The sequence below is a fragment of the Pezoporus flaviventris genome, unplaced genomic scaffold (assembly GCF_033815535.1).
Source record: "Pezoporus flaviventris isolate CSIRO_AGI_PZ_B2104156 unplaced genomic scaffold, CSIRO_AGI_Pfla_v1 ptg000001l, whole genome shotgun sequence".
NCBI classification, from domain to species: domain Eukaryota; kingdom Metazoa; phylum Chordata; class Aves; order Psittaciformes; family Psittacidae; genus Pezoporus; species Pezoporus flaviventris.
The window spans coordinates 16,988,864-17,012,929 of NW_026892549.1; the positions used below are offsets into that span (position 1 = coordinate 16,988,864).

The following is a 24,066-nucleotide window of genomic DNA, read 5'->3' on the forward strand; positions in this document are numbered from 1 at the left end:
TCAAGGGTGCCCATGGGATGCCAAAGACCCTGCTAAGGTGCTGGGATGCAGCTCACTCTGACGGATGCAGTTCCCTGGCGGTCAGGCAGACAGGTCAGGCTAAATAACCCAGGTATTATCAAACTTCTTTTTCATGGGAATTCAAGTATAAAAATGACAAACTGTAGGGATGACGGCTAGCCTGGAGACACCGCCGTTCCATTATTTAATGTCTATTTTTTTAAGGGCCTGAAATTTTCTCTGTAAAAAAAATAATGAACTTTACAAAATGTCACTTTTACTAACAGAAATTATGGCTTGAATACCTGAATATGGATATTAAGTACAAAAAAAAAAGAAAAGTTCATTTAAATAATGCTAAGGTTGTGACACAAACTGACAAAAGCAGAGAAATGCAGAGTCACAGCTGACGTTGTCCTTAATTCACATGACTTTTGGGAAGGGCAGAAGGGCAAGGGTGTAACTCCAGTCGTGGTCTCAAGTTTGAAGAATTTGATTTCTGTAATTTTGTATCCATACCTTAATACACTTTAAAGATTTTTTAAATCTGCTTATTTAATAGAAGAAAACATTTTTTTGCAGAAATTATCAACCATATTTGAAGCTATTTCTATGCTCACTTCATAGGGTGTTGTAGGCCTTCATCATACTAGCAGAGCGGAGGAGCTAATGGTGTTATCTGAAGGCAAATATATTAGACAGAGGCACTACCCCAGATTTCTCTACAAGAACCAAAGATCATATCTCTCTTGATCAAATTAGAATAACTATGGAGAAATAGCATAAAAGGCTTTTACCAGCACAATTTGGTTTTCTGTACTTAGGACTACCACCAGTACCCTTGTCCATGCACCCACACCAGCGCAGCCAGCAGCAGGCAAGTGTCAAAGCCCCACGTAACACTGTCATCAGCACTAGGACAGTGCATGGCCGGGTGGGCTCTGCCATCTGTTCCTACCCAGAGCAGCCCAACCAGCTCTTCATGGTTGAAGAGAGAGACCTTGGCTTTGTAAGAAGAACAAGAGAGGATCACCATGGGTAAGGAATCTAATTGCAGTGGTGAGTATTTAAAAAGTTTTGCATTTGTTTTTTGTCTTGGTGAGGAAGGGTCAGAGTTAAGAAAGAGAGGATTTTAATCGCTTGAAAACAGACACTTCAAATTGTATAAATGCAGGGTTGGAGCACATTCAAGATAACGTTATTTATGCACTCGGGCCACATCACACAAAACAAGTGGATGGGTAAGGGCATAGCACATTACCATGTAAATTATCTCTCCAAATAAATCCAAAACCTTAGACCAGCATCTTTTACACCCACAAGTGATGAGGGGCAACCAAAACCACAGTCAAGCTGAACTTGGAGAGTCCGTCTCAATTTGCAAATCTCAAGAAAGATGAGATTAAAACAAGCTGTGCAGATATTTTTCCTAGAAAAAAATGGAAAAGCTTATTCCTAACTTACTGAAGCTAGGTACACTCAGAACTGATACGTTTATTCAGAAATTACCAGCACCATTGCTACTTTACACCCCAGGGCCCAGGTAGTTTAAATATGTCTGCATTATGTAAACACAGATGTAAAGCATAGACACACCTGATGCATCCGAACTTCTTTCCAAATTCAACAGTCAAAAAATATTGATTTATCTACACAGTTTCAAATATGACCGAAGTAGTAATTCATTCACTCTAAATAATAAATGAGCATCCTAGAATAATCCAGGTTGGAAGGGACCTCAGAAGGTCACCTGTTCCAACTCCTGCTGAAAGACAGGTCAGCAGCAGGATCAAAAAAGGGCTTCAGCGAGCCTAGGCTTAATAATTTCTGAAGATGGAGACTTCTTTGGGCAACATGTTCTACTCCTTTGCTGAATTCAAATTGCAGTGAATTTTCTCTATATCCACCCTGAATCTCTCTTGTTTAGAATCATAGAATAGTTAGGGTTGGAAAGGACCTTAAGATCATCTAGTTCAACCCCCCTGCCATGGACAGGGACACCTCACACTAAAGGTGTGAACCCTGAACCCAGGACACCATGTCACCCAAGGCTCTGTCCAGCCTGGCCTTGAACACTGCCAGGGACGGAGCATTCCCAACTTCCCTGGGCAACCCATTCCAGTGCCTCACCACCCTTACAAGTAAAGAACTTCCTCCTTATATCTAATCTAAACTTCTCCTGATTAAGTTTGAACCCATTACCCCTTGTCCTGTCACTACAGCCCCTAATAAATAATCCCTCTCCAGCATCCCCATAGCCCCCCTTCAGATACTGAAAGGCTGCTCTGAGGTCTCCACACAGCCTTCTCTTCTCCATGCTGAACAGCCCCAACTTCCTCAGCCTGTCTTCATATGGGAGGTGCTCCAGTCCCTTGATCATCCTTGTGGCCCTCCTCTGGACTTGTTCCAACAGTTCCATGTCCTTTTTATGTTGAGGACACCAGAACTGCACACAATACTCCAAGTGAGGTCTCAAAAGAGCAGAGTAGAGGGGCAGGATCACCTCCTGGTGATCCACCTGCTGGTCACGCTCCTTTTGATGCAGCCCAGGATACGGTTGGCTTTCTGGACTGCAAGTGCACACTGAAGCCGGCTCATGTTCATTTTCTCATCGACCAACACCCCCAAGTCCTTCTCCAGGGGGCTGCTCTGAATCTCTTCTCTGCCCAACCTGTAGCTGTGCCTGGGATTGCTCTGACCCAGGTGTAGGACCCTGCACTTGGCATGGTTAAACTTCATAAGGTTGGCATCAGCCCACCTCACAAGCATGACAAGGTCCCTCTGGATGGCATTCCTTCCCTCCAGCATATCAACCAAACCACACAGCTTGGTGTCATCGGCAAACTTGCTGAGGGCACACTCAATCCCACTGTCCATGTCAGCGACAAAGATATTGAACAAGACCAGTCCCAACACCGATCCCTGAGGGACACCACTCACTACCGGTCTCCAGCCGGACATTGAGTCATTGACCACAACTCTTTGCGTGTGGTCATCCAGCCAGTTCTTTATCCACTGAGTGGTCCATTTCAGCCTATGCCTGCTGCCTCTCAGGCTCCATCATGCGTCGCTGTGAAAAGCCTGGCTCCATCCTCTCAATAACTTCCCTGTGAGTACGGGCAGGACTGCTGATAAGACACCCCATAGGTCTGTCTTCTCCAGGCTAATCAAACCACCTACCCAAGAAAGTCTTAACAGGGCAAGTATTCCAGCCCTGGACCTCCTCAGTGGCAAATGAATATATCAGTATATAACAGCAAACAAAATGAACGCATATATCCATGCTGTTATAACTCATTTTTTTGCCATGCAGTTATGAATTTTGTTATCTTTTGCATCTTACTATTGGAAAGGTTAGGGCACCTAATGAAGTATTAGTTCAATGAAGAACAATATGTCCATTAAAGAATGCCTGCTAGCCAGGGATCTGCATCTGAGCAGAATTATTGTTCTGTCCAGAGAGAGAGGGGAAAACTTGGATGTCATGAAGTATTCACCATCTAAAGGAATTCATTATCCTGTTTTATTGTTGAAATTAAATGATGCTAATAATGTGAATGGTGGTGTGGGATAGTGATGCCTTTGACATCACTGAGCCTTTTGAACTCTACAAAGAAATAAAAATAAAATCTCTCAGTAAGAAATACAATACAATCAAAATACTATGTGTAAGTGAGCCCTTAGAGTAACAGAGCTTAAAACATTTGTTGTACCAAGAAGACAACAACAAAATATCAATTCAAAGAAAAGGCACTATTTTCCTGATTATTTGCAAGTTACTATCTACTACCACCTAATCACTTCATAAAAATGAAAACAAACAATACCTTTGATCCTTTATCAGTTATACATAGTCATGTGCTCCAAAGCTGGAAACAATTCCTGATTCCTGTTCACCCTGCTTATTCCCACCCCACTTGACTTACAAAAAAATCTCCAAGCACAGACAGCTTTTCTGTACACAAACATCTGATGCAGTCATTTGTGCAGGAATGATGCATCATTAGAAGTGAGATTGCTTTTGCCACTGTACATAGAGGGTGACAAAAAGAACATGGGACTGTCCTGTTACCAAAAATACCTCATTCTATCTGACCAGGGTTTGAAAACCCTTGATAAAGTCACACAGCAGCATGCTCCAGGTTCTACCGTGTTTATCAGACATGGCTGTCTGTGCTGACAGTGATGTTATCAGGCAGACATAAACCCAGTGGTTTCCCACAATAATAAATGCTAAAGTTATGTTAAGGCCTCTTTTCTAACCCACCACAACTGCACACCCAGCACAAACTGAGGAAACTGGCTGGCACTGCGTATTAAACTCCTCTCTCCTGCATCACCTTCTTCTGCAACAGCCCTCCACAATCACCACACTGCCTGTGTAGTTCTCACAAGGCCTATGGATGATAACAAAACAAAAAAAAATGTCATATACATGGAAAAGTCTTGTTCCATGTATTGCCACTTCTTTGAGCGCTAAAATTCAGATATGTCTTCCAAATTTGCCAAAAAACAGTAAAAACAGGGGATTTAGTTGAATTTACTTAGTAACTTTGCACCTGAATTCACAGGAGAACAAAACTATGAGTAAAATTTTTTGTACCTCAGTTGCCCATTGATACACAGCTGTAATTCACAGTTTGACAAGAGCAACATGAGTAAAAGAAGCTCTATAACTCTAAAATTACTAGTATTACTATATTTTCAATTCTTAAAATTACTAATAATTAGAAAATTATTTCTTTAATTTGTAAAGTTTTTTTGACAATAAGCTCCTGAGACCTGGAGTGTTTAAATAGAAATTACTACAAAGTGTCTCTAAAAGCCAGACAGAGTATGTCCGGAACCTGACCCAGGTTTGTATTTCCCAAGGTAGAAGTACAAAGGTAGAAGATATTTCCAGTTTAAAAGAAGAAGAACCAGCTGCCACATGGCTTTCCTGCAGCACAAAGTGCTTTGTAAGCTTCAACACAGAGTCACCCAGTTACACACTTCTGCAAACCAGGGGCAGTCACCTAGACTCTCCATACTTATTTACACAGTTCTAGGTTATACAAAACAATCAAAGTGCACACAAAAATAGAAAGTAAAGAGTGTTTACAATGAAATAATATTAAAAACCCATCAAGTATTTTTAAAATCTCCCTGTTTGTAGCAGAGGGGTTGGAACTAGATGATCTTTAAGGTCCCTTCCAACCCAAACCATTCTATAAATGCTGTGATTCCCTGCTCAGACCTATGCTCAGCCCGTACCTCCTCCTTCACATGATGATGTGAAGAGCACACAGTCACGCCTGGTTGTGACACACTGAAGTGGGAGCCGTGGGAAAAGTTAATGGTCGGTACCAGAAAGAACACCAAAAAACCTCATGTTTTAATAGTAAAACACTAAGGTGACTATCAGAGAGTGAAAGATGCGGAAGATACTTTGCACATCCTGGCACAGTGACAAATCAATGCATTTGGTGATTACCTTTGCAGGTCACTTTCTAATGCAACTATCAATCAAATTTTCTTCCATTCTTTCAAAATTAAGCAGAAAGAAAAAGAGATTTTAGTTTTCTTTTCTTAGCTTATTTTTAACAGAGGCACTACAGAATTATGATGGTGTCCTTTTGGTAAACCAAAATGTCAGACACATATTATTCTTTTAAACATCTCCTGGCCTTTCTCTGAAAGGTTAAGGTGGTTTAAATAAATTTAGTCAAAGTAAATGACAGCTGAGGAAGAGTATTAGAAAACTATACTTATCAACAACCTCTTTTCCTTAAATTTAAACAAGTCATTTACCAAACTGCAGTTTAAGGAGATCATGACAATATATGCTCTTCCTCAGAAAGATGAAAACAATTTTAAATGGTAAAGAAATGTTGGGTGGAAGAAATTACACACAAGTTAATGAGTGTTAATGCATGGTCTTAACTCCCCTGAAAGTTACAAACCATGTTTTTTAAAACAATCATGCAGCAGTCTACTCTTTCACATGAAACCCTAAATGGGAGTTGTCCTTTCCCAGCTTTTACATCACTTAATGACAGGAACTGAAATGGAACAGGCAGGGAAAGTGTGAATCCAGACATAATTTGCAATAGGGCCAGACAAACTATGCTAGTGTTATACAATTGGTCTGCAATAATTGTTCTTAGTCATGGGAATACTGCTTAAAGCGGAAGATTCTGTATGTATTTATATACTGTGAGAAGCAATTTTTAAAGCAATTCTAACACACGTGAAGACTGCAGAATGCACATATACAAAATACTCTTCTAAGTGGAAAAAAAAACCAAACCAAACAACAAACTTACCAGGAAATCAAATCAAATTCTAAAATATAACTTAGCAAGAGATTATTTATGAATTAGCATGGGTGATTTTGACCTTGAGCTCATCACCCAAATAAAATAATCATAGAATCATAAAACCATAGAATGGTTTGGGTTGGAAAGGACCTTAAGTTTATCTAGTTCCAAGCCCCCTGCCATAGATAGGGCACCTCAAACTAGACCATGTCACCCAAGGCTCTGTCTAATGTGGCCTTGAACACTGCCAGAGATGGAGCACTTACCACTTCTTTGGGCTATCGGTTCCAGTGCCTCACCATCCTCACAGTAAAGAATAATGATCAAAATATGGTATTTGAGGCCTCCAGGAGGGGAAGGGCAGACTGAAGAACTCCCCCATCCCTGAACTTGTCCAGCTCTGCTTCAGGTAACACTTTCCTTTTTAACAACTCTAGCAAGGCAGCGTGGCAAAGACATCACCTGGAACTGCCAACCTCGGTGCAAGACAGGGTGCTGACTTTGCTCTGTGTGTTCCCGCAAGCCTTTCACTCAGAGAAAGATCACTGGCAGGTCTCCATTGAGGTAGGAGAAAAACTCTGGGTGACCAGGACAGCTGGCAGAATATTAGTCAGAGAAGACTTGGAGGCTTCTGATGGGAGATGGGAAAAGTAGCGTCATTAGAAATAGGACTAAACAACTACAAAGATAAGTTATCCTTTCCTATTTTGTCTTCACAAATAACACACTAACATTATTTTTTACACATCACTTTAAAATTTTTCCACTCACATCTACGGAGAAATTAGTATGAATGGATAAGGCTGCATCACTGAAATCCAAAGGCAATGTCTGTACCGTATTTTGCAGATAATGTCTGCTACACCTTGGCCACCCTCATCTTCGCACTAAGAGCCAACATGGTACACTTCAGATACTCATTCAGCAAGTTTCCACTTTCCTGTAATGTATTACACTCTCTATTGTACAGTACCTTCTTTATCTCCCATGTGAATAAAGTGAAAAGGAGTAATTTATTTGGGCCTCAGTTTAAACACATTTTCAGAATTGGGTTGAATGAGTACCAGGACATCTGGCAAACAGCAAAAAGAAGAGATCATTACCATATATAATCCTTTTTCTATGCTATTTACTCCACAGATCAACTCGGACAGGACCAAGATCAAAAAGTGTTGTATGCAGACAAAAAAAGACACAGTTTAGTAGGTACCTCTAGCCTCCCTGGTGAAACAGTCGATGACAATTCCTTGATGGGAGGTTATGGCTAGCATCAGAACATTGCTTTGCAATGTATTGAGTGTGTTCCTGATCCTCTGTGGTTATTGCAGATTGCTTTAGCACTTTCAGTAGGACCAGCCATGCCAGGACTCACTGCTGCAGCAGAGGTGAGCACGAGGCAGTCCGGAGGAGACTGACAGACCACCTGTGCCTCTTGGTTGGAGCCGCTGGGGCAGAGCACTGGCTCTCCTCCGCCATCCCCTCATCGGCTGACAAGCTCAGCTTGTAGTCCTGTGTCTGTGACAGTAGCACAACCTTGTGCTTGTTGATATGTACCAAAGCAAAGACCTACTCTCCAAAGACTCAATATTATTTTAATTACCACACAACCGTAACCCCCTGGTTAAGCATTTCCTTTCAAATTTGCCAGAAAAGCAATATTATCCAGCTCTTTGCAATGACACAAAAGCACAGCTACAACGAAAGTATTGTTTTTATACTCAGTTGCAGAAATTTTATTTTTACTTTTTTATAAGAAAGGCAGCATTATCTGTTCACTGGCCCAGCACGAAGGTCTTACAAATTTCTCCCAAGTTTCCATAGAAATGCATTGATTAGGGCATAATTTCAGTTAATATTGTCTTTTTTCAGCATGCTATGCTTGCTTACACTAACTGTGCACCTTCCCCTTGCAGTCGTTTTCATCTTTTGTTCGGCTCAGTAGGTTTCCTAACTGGTGGATTTTATTGAGTTAAATCAAGCTGTCACTTCATCTGCCTGAAGGATGACTCAAATACAACACATAATAATAAAAGAAAAGTAGGATAAAATAATCTTGTCAAGCCAGAAAAACTGATTGCTTGAAGTTGTAGCCTTCAATCAATACACTAATTCCACAATTTATACCTCTTTCAATTGGAGAGGAAAGAAACCCTGATATGGTATTTCTTGGCTCACTGACCAACTTTGACCTTCTATCTATGTGAATGTGGGATTAGCAAGTACTTCTGCTTAGTGAAATCACCTATGAAAACAGGAAAGCAAATAAGTGACATTTGAGGTTCAAACTAACTTTATTAATTTCAGAAATGCAAGGGGTGCTTACTGCTTAAGTGGTGCAGTTTCAAAAGAGGAGGCTGTGGTGCAGCTGGTGGTTTGTGCATCTGGCTATTACTAAAGGACATGAAGTAAAGCCTTGGGGTCAGGGGACCAGAGCCTTTGGTGGGGGTCATCCAAAGCCGTGCACACTGCTAAGGCAGCTGCCAGTGTTTCAAGCCAAAACAGGAAAATGAAGCTGCCGTCGCTCGTGTATAGTTTCACACTGCCTTCGATGAAAAAGCTTGCCCTCTAACTGAGCTTTGCCACTTTCAGAGTGCCCTGACTAGAGTCGAGAGGATGAAAACAGTTTATTCAGGCACCTTTAGAAACCAGTTTCTTGAGGCCTTGGGTGATATGATTTAGCGTAAGGTGTCCCTGCCCATTGCAGGGGGGGTGGAACTAGATGATCTTAAGGTCCTTTCCAACCCTAACCATTCTATGATTCTATGAGTCTATGATTTTGTCATTTGTTAATTTTTTTAACAGCCCATCATTGTAAAAAAACTCTTTTATTTGTAAATTGCAATTAATCTGCATAGCTTTATAAAAGAACAATAAAACCATTCATTTAAAAATTCTGGATGCTCTTTGGCTGTCAGGTTTCTGCTTTGCTTTCATAATTCCTCCCCTGCAGGCACAAAACAGGAAATAAAAATTCTTTGTTTAGCAAGCCTTTTATATTTCACCCTGCCACCTGCTTAACTCAAGTTGTGGCATGCTATCAAACAGGCCCTGGAATGTGAGTTGTCTTGCTGCCCTATACCTTAAAAAGAAAAACAAAAGCCTATGCAGACTGCTATATTAGCTGTGATGTTAGAAGTGCCAGTCTATCCTGCTGGAAATATTAAATATAATTAAGACAGTGTAACAGGGTATAGCTTTCCTTTGACTGAGAAAAGTTAGTGTTCGACAACTGACCATTTCTCCCTCATTCCAGGGATATTTCTTATGCTGATTTTCAGTGATTTCAGTGATACTTGTTGACCTGAGGAATAAAAGATGAAGACAGCACCATGCCTAACCTGGGCTGAGGTTATCCTTCTGCATGCAGCCTGGGCCAAGGCTCTGCAGAGAATAAGAGGCTCTCAAATCTGCATCACAAGTGGTAGCCCCTCTCAGGGCAATAAATGGCAAAGCTATCACATTCCAGGAGATGCCTGGTACCTCTTTTGTCCTTCCTTCATTTCACTAACACAAGTCAAAAAGAGCACAGCATTTTTCCTAAACAAACACCTCAAACAGTTCACAGAACTGATGAAGAAAGAACTGTTCTCTGTGCTTGACTGAGGAAGCAGCCACCCAGAGAAGTTGCTGGCACACAGTGGTCTAGCAAGGAGGCCCACACTGGCTTCAGATCTCCCACTGCATGCCTCAGCATGGCATCAGAAGACCCTGGAGATCCAGAAAGTCTACTGCCTAGAGGAATGCACATCCTTACAAGGTAGTAATTAGTGACAGCAGGGAGAAGCAGAAGGACTTATTCATCGTTTGACAGATGAACATATACGAGAGCTTGACCCTCAAACTCTGGATCTCCTGTCTGAACAGAGAACAAAGTCCTGATGGCTCAGAGATTTATGTTATTCCCTTTAACCTGAAATGGCTTAGAGAAAAGTTAAAACTTGTAGCAATTCTGTTCAATAAAGATCATCTTCAGCAGTGCTTGAGTTTCTACCTTTGTGTTCTTTCATGCCACACTACTGCCTCTGAAGTCAATTCTCACCACATCTCCATGTTCTTGACCGTCAGAACTTGGGCTGAGATGTATCTGGACTTGCAACTCCAGAGCTGTACCAGTGAGTTAGCAGAAGTTTTTTTGCAAGAGAAGTGGCCAGGGGATGGGCAGGTTTATCAGATCTTCCAAGAAATATCTGTGCCCTGAGGCCAGGAGCTAGATGTGGGCATTTCCAACAGGCCAGTCAGAAGCTGCAGACATACCTGAAACACAGCTGACTCAGAGGGCCGTCTGAAGAACAACTGGAAGTACCACTAAGCAGCTGGAAACTGAATCTCCTGAGCAAAAACAAGTAGCCACAAGCAATAAACATGGTCACTTGAAATACTAGATTTATGCAGCCTCTGGCCACATATGCAAGGAGCACAATTAAGCTTTCAAGTTCCTTTTAGCAAGACACAACTTTTATCAACCTTTACTTTACTCAGAGTTTACTTAGAGTATAACGTGCTGCTGGAGACATTTCCTCTTTTTTTTTTTCAATGGAGTGGATGGTATTTCCCCAGGCACCAGCCCATGCAACACAAAACACTTCCATGGAATATTAAGCAACTCCTAGAAAGTACTCTGAGTGTAACTATTTCCTAACAGCCTCACCCTCATCCCACGTAGCAGTGAGTATCAGTCCCCTTCATTGTTCCATGTTACCACTGCAGTCAGACAAACTGCAGCTGTTCCTTTGCTTCCTCACTACCTCTGGCAAATAACAGCATCTCTTTTTAATGGGGGAACAGAGTTAATGATGCAGTGTTAATGAAAAGAAATAAAGTGCACAAGTGTTAGGTGGTCATCTTACATTCTGCACATCCTGACTCAGAAATGCTAAATTATTCAAACCTGGCACTGCTTCAACATTGGTATTTACGTGCAGTTTTCACAGCAAAAAGAGAGAGTGCCAAAGGAAAATAAATAAAAACACAAAAAGAAGGAAAGGTTACTGGGTACAAAACCATTCCCTTATTGACTATAAGCAGTAAGTAGAAAACAAATGTAAAAAAAAATACTCCAGGTGAGATCTTAGTCTCCCTGGACATTTTTCTCATCAGTAACTTGGATCTACTTTATCATAGGTATAAATACCTGCAGGAAATAAGGGTCTGCACCTAAATACTAACTGCCTTCCTATCTCATTTTTTTAAGGGAAAAGGAATAAAAGAAGACATTTGCAGAAGAGGAGGCACAGCCCCTGAGCCCACTGATCATATTGTCCTTGGATTTCTGCTGCTATGAGGAATGAAGATGCATCTCATGCCGATCCTTTGAAGCTCATGGAGATGAAGGTTAAGAGGCATTTGAAGTTGTTGGTTTGTTTGTGGCCAGGGAAGAAGATGCTTGGTGCCCTCAGTTCCTGAGCCTGAAGGATGTCACAGTGACTAGCCTATTGACATTAAGTCCAATACACAGGAACAAAGATTACAGCCAGGGTCAGCTAGTGCCAGGCCAATTTCACTCAAAGTTTCATTGCTGACACCATTGCTCATCTGACTGTTCCTGAATACTTTCTTGTAAAAGAAATGCTTATGTTTAGTCTTATTTTCAGTCATCAATTAAATTTCCATCAGCTGAGCAAATACTAGGTTTGAAATTACTGTGTATCTGAGAAAGTAGGAAAAAAAAATTATCAGAAATGGAAAAAAACAAGCAAATGAGGGTGTTGGGCTCTGAGGCTGAATAAACTTGTATAGTGCATGCAGAAAACAGATACTTGCCACAGCTGCGATGGGCATCCAGGATTTGTGATGGTCTAGTAAGAAGAGATTAGCAGTTGAATGTTCAAGCAACCGATACCCAGGAATCTTTTTATTTGAATTCTCAGCTTCTGTTGACTAAAAGGTAAAAGCAAACATTGTCAGTTTATTATACATTAATGATTTAAATCATGGGAGTAATACCATTTTGAAAGACTATATGGATCATGGCTCTACTGTAGTACAGCATAGTACATAGACAGTGGTGCAGTTATTGTCCTGATCACTTTTGAAGCATAATGCAGGTATAAACTCCTAATCAACTCCTGTCTTGCTGATACAGCTAATAAAAACCTCAAACAGTTTTGCAGCTTTCAGGAAACAAAAAGACAGTGAGCAGCAGTAACCACAAAAAAAAACAACCAACCAACCACCGACCTAGGAATGAGATGAGTAAACCACAAAAGCCTGAAAAGGGCACACAGGTGATGCTACTCCTGAACCTGTACTCAAATAATTTCACAATTAAGTATCAAATGCCATCTTAATCCAGGCCTCTGAATCCTATTTACAGGATCTCTCTCTTCTGTATTTTCACTTTAGTAGTAACTGGGAGAGGGCTGAGCTCTCCTATGCTGGGTACTGTATAAACTATACAACAAAGAGGACCAATGCCCCCCAAAAAATGGCAGCCTTATGCCTGGTGGTGGAGCACAGGAGTAGAAGAGCAGGAAAAATCCCAGCAAGGATGATGGCCAGTGTAGCAGCGGTGGTCTTGGCACAGTAGCTCCCTTCCCACTGCCGATTTTTTTGTAGGAATTATGACACAGGTGACCTTTTAAGAAGGGATCTGAAGACAGACAGTATGGTAGCTCCAAGGATTTTGCAGGAGGAGCAGGAAGGTGCCATGGGGCTGCTCACAAGTGAGGTATGTAGCCAAGTGTTGTCTGTGGGACAGGGACGCAGGAACCTCCATTTCATAGGGGCAACCAGAGACACCCCTGGATGGGCCACCAGAGGCCCTAAAACCCAGGGCAAGGAGCCCACTCAGTGACCAGGAGTGCTCTTAATTACACCTGCCTACAGCAGGGATGATTTTGGACCCCACATTCTTGACTCATCTCAGTGAGCCCAACCCAGCCCCAACATCCATCCATTCATTACCCATGGACTTGCCATAGAGATGAACAGGAGCCCTAGCTCCTTGACATTGCCAGGATGTTGGTGACAATGAGGTGATTTTTGAGTCCAACATCACCTCCTAGGTTTGATTACCTGAGCTTCAGCTGATTGTTTCATTATATCAGTTAAATGTTATGTTGTTTTCTCTTTTGGTGCTGGTACTTGTAATTTAAAAAGAGAGACAGTGACAGAGGCAGAGAATATATACAGCAGGGCAAATATTTGTTGTATAAGATAAACATACAATTATCTAAAATGTAATCTTAATATGACTTATTAAAATAGATTACATTTTAATGTGCACTGCAATTTGCACATTATACAGCACACTCTATATATGCAGCTTCTACTGTGTGACTACCCTGACAACCTGCGCAACTGAAGATATATAGAGAAGCAAAAAAAATACCACTATCTTTCTCTAAATGGATGTATTTGGTGTTGATAGTCAGATACAGTTTTCACCTTTATCCCAGCTTGTTTCTGACCCACTGAGTTAGTGTTAATCACCCCTGTGGGCAGCAATAATTTCCCCATATGTGGAATTTGATAACTTAGAGCACCCACTTCATTTCAAGAAGATTCCAGCTGACTATCCAGTTATCGCTATGGACAGCTTCAAGCACTTCCATGCCGGTCCTTGTATTCTGAGCTTTATCAAGTGCTTTGCACTTTTTGTCTTTTATCTCTTAATTGAGACCTGACTGCAAGAAATTCCTATCTCTTAAAGTGTGTTGCATTAAGTATTAACTTGAACTGCTTTGGCTACTTGAGGTAAAGAAAACCTTAAGAAGCTGAAAAAAAAAAAGGTGAAAAATCTCCCCAGATCTCTATTTAGAAAAACTGTGTGAATGCTACAGTGGGGAAAAAAAAAATAAAATTCTTTTCCTCTGCCTCTTCCCACAAGCCAAAAAAAAAAAAGAAAAGTACATATTACAAGCAGAAGAAAACTTCATCTGTGCTCTTCTTTAACCAGAAATGCCTTAAAATGCAAAGGTTCTGGAAAAGGAAAGTGTTATGAAATGAATGATGTATGAATAAAAAATTATTTAGCAATTAAAGGTGATAAAGAATTCTTTTTCTCACTGTAATGATCTGTTTAGTCTATTCAGCTGTAAACAGCAGTAGTTGAATCTTCCTCATGGAGGAATCAGGCATGCATGTAATTGCCACATACATCCTTTGAAGAGAACTATCTTTAGTTTTTGAACCATCCTTTCCCAGAATGATTAGGACTAAAGAGCGCAGGTCTTAAGACACAGCATGGAAGATGCCAGTTGTCTCTCACTGCTCTGTCACACACTTACTCCTTCCACACAGACATGATTTGCCTTATGCAAAAGCCATAAGAGCGGAAGTATTTCAGTCTCTGTTGATGTGCATCTATACTAAAAGCCCAGAACATGATCTGAGCTCATATTCTTCACATCTCTCCTTGGAAACAATATCCCTGAAAGTCAGACTCAAACCATCTGAAGCTGAAAGTCTAAATTCAGAATATTTTTGAAAAAATTGGACCTTGGTGCCAAACCATGCTGCCCAGATAAGCAAGTGTGAATCAACACCTTATTTTCCATGAATGGTTGCTTCCTTTAAAAAGCAAAAGAACACATAAAAACAACCAGAACAAACAAAACAAACCAGAAACAACAAAACAACCAAACAAAAAACGACTCAAAAGCATTATGTATTTTCCTAATCCAATGTGACTTCTCAGGAGGACCAAGCAGTATTTTTTCTGCCAACTAATTTGCAGCACATAAAGTAGTAGAAAAGCAGGACTTGTCCTTCCCGGGAATCTATTAACTCAGAAGTAGCTTGGCTTTCATGGCTATGGGTATCACTCACAGGCCACTGGTGTGGCAATATGCAATGTTCTTTTGCATTGGTATATGTACCACTTTTGTTTCTCTGAATATTAAAATAATAACAATCAAAATATCAAAGGTAACTTGTCTATTATAAGAGTACAGGCAAATTCAGATCTTGCTCTAACCCAAATGTGTTATCACTTCTGCAGCAGCAGGTATATTCCTTCGCTGACATATGAGAATACCTGTTTGCTGCCCCAAAAAACCCACAAGCAAGGCAGACAAGATCAGGACTGTGTGCATGACAGATTAGGAAACAGAAATATTGATAAGCCAAAAGAAATCTTTTCTTTCAAAGAAAAAAAAGGCACCAGTAGCCAAGATCACATTATGATGAGTGAGCAGTATTCTCGCCTTCCCATCTAAAGGATAATACTGAAATAAGAAAACAAAGGCCATAACAATGAAGAGAAACTCACTATACACAACAGCTATTCAAACAGGGTTAGAGGGTGTTACCTGTGGTGTTTGAGAGGTAGAAGCTCTTCTCATGGAGCACAATATTCTAGTGGGAAATAAAGACACTTAGGAGCGTATTTTGGCTGGTTAGGTGTAAAAATGGAACAAAACCACCAAAGAGGTACAGGGTAGAAAAAGAATGTAAAGGGATTTTTTTTTCAATTCAAATACCTTATGCAACAGAAATAAAAGGCAATGTAAGTGTTATTAAGAAAGGTGTAATTCAGCTGCTAAAAGTCTTAAACTCAGAAGCTTTGCTATGGCATCACATATTTAATAGCATTCCTAAAGTATCGGAAGGGGACCCAAACTTGGCAAAGACCTCTCAAACACATGCTTCATACTAATATCCTCTGAGCATATTCTTATATAAATCAGATCTTCAAAACAAAGAAAAACCATGTGAAGAGACTGGAATCTCTTATTCTTTTCTTATGAGTTCATTACGTTTTAGCTTTGTGTTAGTTTTGGGGAGACTCTGTAAACTTGCTACATGAGGTAGGTCTGCTCCCACAGACTCATAAAAATCCCTTCAACGAATCACCACCTGGCAGTAGGGACCAAAGGGCAGTATTTTAAAAGTCAAACTGAGAGCTGAAGCTATTCCCTCTCAGCACACAATTACAAAAAACCGAAGTGAGCATCTGCTAAATTTCAGGAAGACTGGTTCAACGTCACAGAAGTCCCCCTGCTCAGCTTTCCCAAGCAGGGCACTGCAGGCTGAGATCAGATCGTGAGCTATGCTCAGAAATGTCTCCGCAGTTTGCTCACACACACACACACACACACACACACACACACACAAGGCACTGTATTCCCTAAAACCCACGAACCATTTGACTGCGGAGGTGCTTGTGTTATTGTCAGATTCAAGAGTTAAATATTCCAGGAGGAATTTGTTACTGCACAGTGATACATAATGCCTGAAAACCCCCTGCACCAATATTGCTCTCAAATTGGCAGCAAGTGAACAAGGGACATGAAGGATGCTTCAGCACAGTAACCTATCCTTCCTTCTCTCTTGGGAGCCACTTGGCCAGCTTTCATCCTCATAATTATAATAAATTTGACATTTCATAGATAATATTGATTTCTGTATTTTAGCATTTCACCATAGGTGACAGTCTAGCGTCAAGAATGAAATTTCTATTGATCTCCAGCGCATTAATCTCTCATGTGTATGTGATCATTTTTATAAGACCTTTTACTGCACATAAATCAATATTTCATATTTCCAGCTATGCCAGAGGAGATGTCATATTTGTAAACTGTGAGTTGACACCTGCAATTCCTTCCTGTTCAGCTTCAACTGTTCAGTAACAGTCGATTCAGGGTTGGGAAAGGATCAAGCTCCAGAAACAAGCTAGATGAAAAAGAGGAATGTAGAATACAGTAATTAGCTTAATGAACAAAGCAGCAGAGTAAGTGAAATAAAGCTACGTTTCTTCTGCTTACACTTGCCTCATGAATACAAACCTCTTTAGGGAGGTTTGCTAACCGACTGATAACGCATTTTAATACACTTAGAGGATATTATAGCATAAATGCATTAAGAAAATAGAAGCAGTTAGAAAATTAAGCAAACTCTTAAATTAACTACCTTGCTTGATACACCCTTATAAACATCTTTAATTATACCTTTTACATACAGTTTATTATGAACTATTCTAACTTTTACATGGTACAAGAGAAATTTAGTCACTATTCAAAAAACTATGAGCAACTCTGTAATTTAGCAAACAATAATTAGAGTAATAAATTCTTCTCTTAAAATGGAAATATTAGCTTTCCACAAATAAGGAATGGAACCAAGAAAAAAATAATAATAAAAAAAGAGTAAATTACAATAAGAACTGTAGCTTTTCTTTGTAGAGGTTTAAAAGAGTCAGTTTAAAATCACACAAATAAAACATCTTTAAATAATATAGAATCCACATCTAAATAAATAAAACTCTCTAGCTGCTTTGGGATTTGTTAAATTAGTTAAATGAGCAATTATATCATGAAGTCCAGTGATCACACTCAGGCAGCAAACCTCTTTACAGCATTCTGCACTTTTAATTATTCGCTATATTAACAGTGACCTCCTGTAGTTTGGATAGTTTAATAGTTTGGGATAGAAGCAGATAATCTGAGATTTAATGAATAGAGTCACCAAGAATTACATCTATAATACATATTCAGACATACATCCTGATAAAAGCACTGTGTAAGTTAAGTATTGGATACGTATGTATAATCACAACTGTAAGATTTTACACCTAATCTGAAATAACCATTCACTCAATCATTTCGAAATTATGTGATATTACCAGTCAAAAGGTATGCAATTAGGATTCAGCCCAGTGCTGTGTGGTGTTAACATCTGCTCCTGACAACGCTGCAGCTCAGCTAATGGAAGTGCATTGACAACAACCATGCCAGCTCTGCGCAACAAATATTTTCAGAGCCTCACTCAGATGAGGGCCCTGGTTTAGAAGCTCCACAGTCTTCCTGCCCAGCTAAAGGCTGATTTTGAAATTCCCATTTTACAACAATTTCCTATAAGCACTATTGACATACTATTATTTCAAATGATATGTCTTTTCACTGCAAGGAAATGCTACCCTTGCTTCTTTTTAAAGGCCAATCCTTTTTGTTCATCTCTAAAACATGTTCATGCCCATAAAGTATGTCACCATATGACTGTTTCAGCATGATGACAGACACATTATCAAAGTATGACTGACCAGCATATGAGTGACTAGATCTCAAAAGTTATGTCAGGTGTTGACTGAAGGGGCAGGATTAAAAAAGCAGCTTGACAGAACAGGCGGGTGTCACAGGGAAAGAAGTCAGTGGGTGATAGGTGTCTTTACAAACAGTTTAGTCTTCCTAGTGTCAGGGGAGCAAGTCTGGAGAGAGCCTTCTCTGCTGTCAAATTTATTTTGTTTGGCAGTGAATTAATATTGTGTGTTTGAAGCACTGCACATGCAGTAGAATAGCAATGCTGCTTTGCACGCTGGAGTTGGGCAGGCACATTTTCACGCTGTCCGGTCTAATCCTCACGTGTCTACAGTTGGCTGCAGTTTGTAATAAGGGTTTCCTTTAGGAATAACACTGAACTAGTAAACACAGCTCACTGGGAACTGTTCGCAACCAAGAGACAGCCTCACTGCCCAGCAACTGATACCTCCTATTTAACTGGAGGTGGTAAAGCAGTCATGGTGGGTATACCTACACTATGCATCTGTACATCTCAGGTCAGCAGGGAATCTGCAGATATGAACAATCCATTTGCATGACCTGGCCTCATCACCAAAATAGTCACCAGAAGTATCACTCACAGATAGTGATGGCCCTGGAAACTTTCCCATGCAGACACACATGAGATCACTTCCTTTAAGCTTTCACGATAATTAAAGAAGAGAGGCAAGGATTTCCAGTCATAGTTAACTATTCTTAAAAAAAAAAGAAAAATTACAAAATATTATAAATGCACACTTCAGGTGATCGGGAGCCCTTTCATATCCTCACTGGATGGGGTTCTGTGAGTTGCACAGTTGATGTTGGCAGCAGGGTTTGGTTGTTATGACCATGGGACACTTAGAGGACAGGGGGCTGCTAGGAAGACGTGGCATCCATTTGAGCAAGAGGGGAAAAAGCATCCTTGCCACCAGGTTGGCCAACCCAGTAAGGAGAGATTTAAACTAGGAATGACAAAGGAGGGAGCTGACGACACCCAATCCAGTGATGAAGTGGTGGGGCAGACTGGCATGTAAAGTGTGCATGGCAATGTGGACAAGAGGTCCCATAATTGCCAGCACAGGGCTGAAGGGTGCCAACTTCAAGTGCTTACAGATTAACAAGTCCTCCTTTAAGAGGCTAGTGTTATGGGGAAAGCTCCCATGCTGGATCTGGGAAATCAGCACCTAAGCCACCAGACTAGTCACACTATGTTCTATACAACTGGGTTAAGCAACTTCACTTTCTGTTTTTCCATCAACCGTCTAGCACCACAGATCCTTTCATAAACATTTTACCTGCTTAAAAACAAAATAATCTGATGCTGCATACTTCACAGTCAACGGACTCAGACACAGCACAGTATCAATATTAATTGTTTCCTGTGCTCAAAGCCAATAAACTTAGAGAACACACAGAATTAACTGACAGTCATGGAAACAGAATTACTGAACCACACTGAATTGTATAAAAACAATCATATGCATTTCTAATGCCAAAAGTGCCCTGCAAGTTACAAATCTGGAAAACTTCTATCTCACTTATTTTACAGAGCATTAATTCAATGTATCACAACATCAGGTTCAAACTTAAAGAAGCTTAAGCAGTAGCCTCAAGACATGAAAAAGATCCAACATAAGGAAACAACTTACAGTTCTCCACACTGCGGTTGCAATCAAAAAAGATAATGAAATAAAGTGAACTCCAGAGGCAATAAAGCATATACTTGAATGCAGCTTCTTGGGTCTGCTCTTTAATATCCTAAGAATAACTTAGTACATATTTAACCTTTCACTGCTGGGGCAGTAATATTCATTTTGTTATTCTTACTGGTGTTGTCATAGACCAAGTAAAACACTCTGACAAAAACAGTATTTTTTTTAACTGAAAAATATGTATTTCTGAATAGAATCTGTGCCATCTTGGATGCAATAAAGTGGGGTAACAGTATCTCCTCTCAGAGAACTGTAAGATAGTTTCACATGAGCTCCTTACAGAACATACACTGTGGATGAAATTATCCATGTGGTGTCAACACAGACTATTATTAACACATTAGGAGAGAAAAACATTTTGCATTATTAAATTACTGAGAATATAATTCACATTGTGGTTGGACTTTACCTCATAATTTATGAATAGTAAACACACTAATATTCTCATAGTTGAATTAACAGTATCCATCAGCACAAGGGACCACAAAAGCAAAACAATGGTTCCAGAGTGACCAGATTTTGGACAACACACAGACTTCAAAGCAAAATTTAGACTCACAACAAATGCAATGGCATGTTGTGGTACTCCAAGGATCCCTCCCTGGTCACTGGCTCTATTAAACTTAGAAGCTATCCTCTGGCATGAGATCACCAAACACCCTTATGCCTTGAACAAGGTTCAGATCCTGATCCCCCTGCAACCAGTGACCAGGTCACAGATCTGGGTCAGAATTTTAGCTGATTTCAGCAGATCTGAATGGAATAACCTGCTGTTTAAAATGTGAAGTGGCTGAAACCTGCAAGTTCTTGTTTCAGTGCACTGCAATTAAATGTTCAAATTACTGGAATTGCAAAAAACTAGTTTTAAAGCAGGGAAAGATCACTGGGAATCTCTTTCAGAAAAGTACAATTATGAAGTGCTCTATCAGATGCTCTCAGAAGTCCTCTAGAAAATGAGTGTAAAAGGTGAAGATCTAAACAATGGTCCAGCCAGAAGACTTCTTTCTGGAAAAAAGTACTAAAAGGAAAGGTATAATTAGTGAGACTTACGGCAGGGAGGAGGCATTTGACCAACACCAATATGGTTTGATTTCCATCTTTTTGATGAGTTAACTTCTCCCAAATCAATGGTGAAGCCAAAGTGTTGAAAAAGCAGAGATGAGAAATAATGAGAAGAAAGACCCCAGTGCCCAGACCATCCAAGCTGCATGGGATCACAGAATCATAGAATCAGCTAGGCTGGAAAAGACCTTTAAGGTCATCGAGTCAACCGTTGACCACAGGACTGACAAGGTAACCACAAAACCATGTCACTAAGGGCCTCATCTACACAGTTTTTGAACACTTCCAGGGATGGTTACAATGAAGAGTCACTGCTTCTTGAATTCCAAACTCCCTGGATTATTTCAGGATTGCCTCTATATGGATGGGGCCATCTGTAAAGCGTTAGAGGTGCATACTCCTCAGGGTTCTAATTAAAGTCACAGAAAACACAGAACAGGACAAAAAATTAAAACTAATAAATTAATAAATAAAGCTACCCACAAACATGACTATACCTACAAATGATCACCCTGAAAAATAAGTCCATAGATATTAGATTTAAAACTTAAGGTAACTTTTTACTTAGTATTTTCCACAGCCTCTTTAATTTCACTTCCTGGGAGATTTAAGCTTTTAAACTTCTTTGGCTCGCATAATCTTAGAAAGTTAATATTTAGGGTGCCTATTCACTGGAAATACAAATTTAGTGATATATTTCATCCAAAATTTGTAATTTGTCCTGCAAAAAATAATGGATTCAGAACTTGTAAACACATCTGAGAGCTTTCCAGACAGCAGTATCAATGCTGTCACTGGGGAAACTGAGTAATGGAAAGACCTTTCCCAAAAGATCGCCATTGTATTAGTAGGAGTAAAGGAAATAAAATCCAGATTCCCAAACTCTGAGGAGCCCCTTCTTGTCTGGCTGCTGACTCTAGTTCTGCTCTTAGTACAGAACACCAAGGCATGCACAGCAGCAGGAGGGAATGAATCAGGGATTTACATCCCTTCACACAAGTTAATGAAGGTAATTCTATCAAACAGTGTTACTTTTATACTGTCCACAGTTTACAGCTTACGTATAACACTAACATTCACAAAAAAAACATACAATTCCAGAAATTATCCACCAATAGAATTCAGAATAATTAAGCAAAGCAAGAAGAAAGCATATTCTATTTACAAACCATTTAAAAGGGGAGGATTTTTTCAGCAAGTTAATTCAATATATTTGTTCAACTCAAGTTGTCAAAAGCAGTCTTTGAAATTAAACTGCAGATGAACATCTGAAAAGAGAAAGCACTCACAAAATATAACAAGGAAAGTACATGCACCTGAAAAAGTAATAGGGAAAATCACCTTCAAACTAAACCATTTTAAGCTTTTTCCTAAACTAAACATTTTTAGGGTTTAGCAGGACAATTTATCACAACTCCTGAACGTGTGAGACTCCAGTAGGACTAAAATTAGAGGTGCAAGGGTCTATTTATCAGTTTCATTTGGTCATGGTCCTCCATTAACATGAAAAATGTGAAATTTTGCATAGCTCCAAAATGCAACCAGTTTTAAGAAGTTTCAAGAGAGGAAGTGTAGAGACCGCCAGGCACTAGATCTGATTACAAAACAGACATGAATTGAATCCAACAGATTAGTATCAACCTAGATCAAGACTCTGTTACTCTTGCAGGCTGTCAGATTTATTTTTGCATGCAGAAAGCATGCTGTACCCCATAAATCACAACTCATTTCCAATCTTACCACTTTTTATAGTTAGTGCTCACAACCTGACTATGGATGCAATGGAAGGGGTCATTCTGCCTGTAGAATAAAGGTACAGGGACAACAGAATTTGGCCTGCAGTGATTCAACTTTATAGCATTATGGAAACAGACTATTTTTCTAATCAAACAGATTAGCACAGGCCATCCACAGAGCATATTGGCTTAGTATATGACTGAGCTGAAACCAAAGCAGAGTAACCTTTTTCACAGGGGCAGAAATGAATTTCTCCACTCAGAGACCAGTAAATGTGCATCCTGCACATATGCTTGTCCTTCTCCCTGCTGTTGATTTACACACATAGCAAAGGGGTGTAAATGGGTGCAAATTCGGAGCTATAAACTCCACATCAATGAACAACAGTCACTCTGAATCTCCTAACCCAGTTGCTACTCCTACAGCCCAGAGAAATTCATCTTTCACCTTCTATTATATCTGCGCGAATCTGGATTTTAGGGGCTGGACCAATGAAAACTCTGAAAGAAAATGTCAATTGAAAAAATTTTGTCTTGTCTTCTTTTTTCAAAACACCTACATTTTCAGTCAAACCAACTGCACAGACTCTGCCTAACCTCAGAAATTATTTCAGGTATGTCAGAACTGTATTTTCAGCCATCTATTCATTTGGTCAGCTGTACCTCAAATCTCATTTATTCTCACAGTACTGTCAGAACTGTATTGTTTAAACACAGTGAAATAACAACTATTTTAATTTACATAACTGTAACCAATTCAAGACCACTAAAATAAATGAGTACATATAGTTAGATCAAGTACTGCTTCCTGACATGGATATACGCATCAGAGATCCTTAAAGAACTGATTCTGCTTGCTGGCAGTAAAATTTCACAGAAATCTAGTGGTGGCAACAGTAATAACCAACCACTACACCACCTACACCTCGTGCAGAAGCCAACATGTGAAAGGTTATTAAAAAGAAAGCTCCCAAGTCTTGCATTTCATTTCTGAATCGTATTTGTTTTCTAGGGAGACAAAGTGTTCAGCTCACAAGATAAAAAATGGAACAGGATTAATTTCAGAAGTCTTATTTTTTCCACTGTTTTTGAACTATCCCAATATTTAATAAAGTAATGGATTTTCCAGAATAAGATTATGTATCTATTTTGGAGGGATGACAAATCAAAGAAGTATTTGAAAAGGTAAGGAGCTGTGATGACCCAGTAGTACAGAGGTGCTGAAGCCCAACGAAGGATACACTCAGCAGGAGAGTGATTTAACAGCATTCCAGGAGTT

At 39.9% G+C, this 24,066-nt stretch overlaps 1 protein-coding gene and 1 long non-coding RNA gene across 2 annotated transcripts in view; both read left to right on the top strand.

Moving 5' to 3' along the window:
- Window positions 1-24,066, top strand: part of KCNJ3 (potassium inwardly rectifying channel subfamily J member 3) — a 650,962-nt gene that overhangs the window by 338,858 nt on the left and 288,038 nt on the right. The window lies entirely within an intron of this gene.
- Window positions 3,103-9,762, top strand: LOC133282083 (uncharacterized). Its single transcript, XR_009747640.1, has 2 exons — window positions 3,103-3,246; window positions 9,553-9,762. It is a non-coding gene; the product is annotated as an uncharacterized LOC133282083 (long non-coding RNA).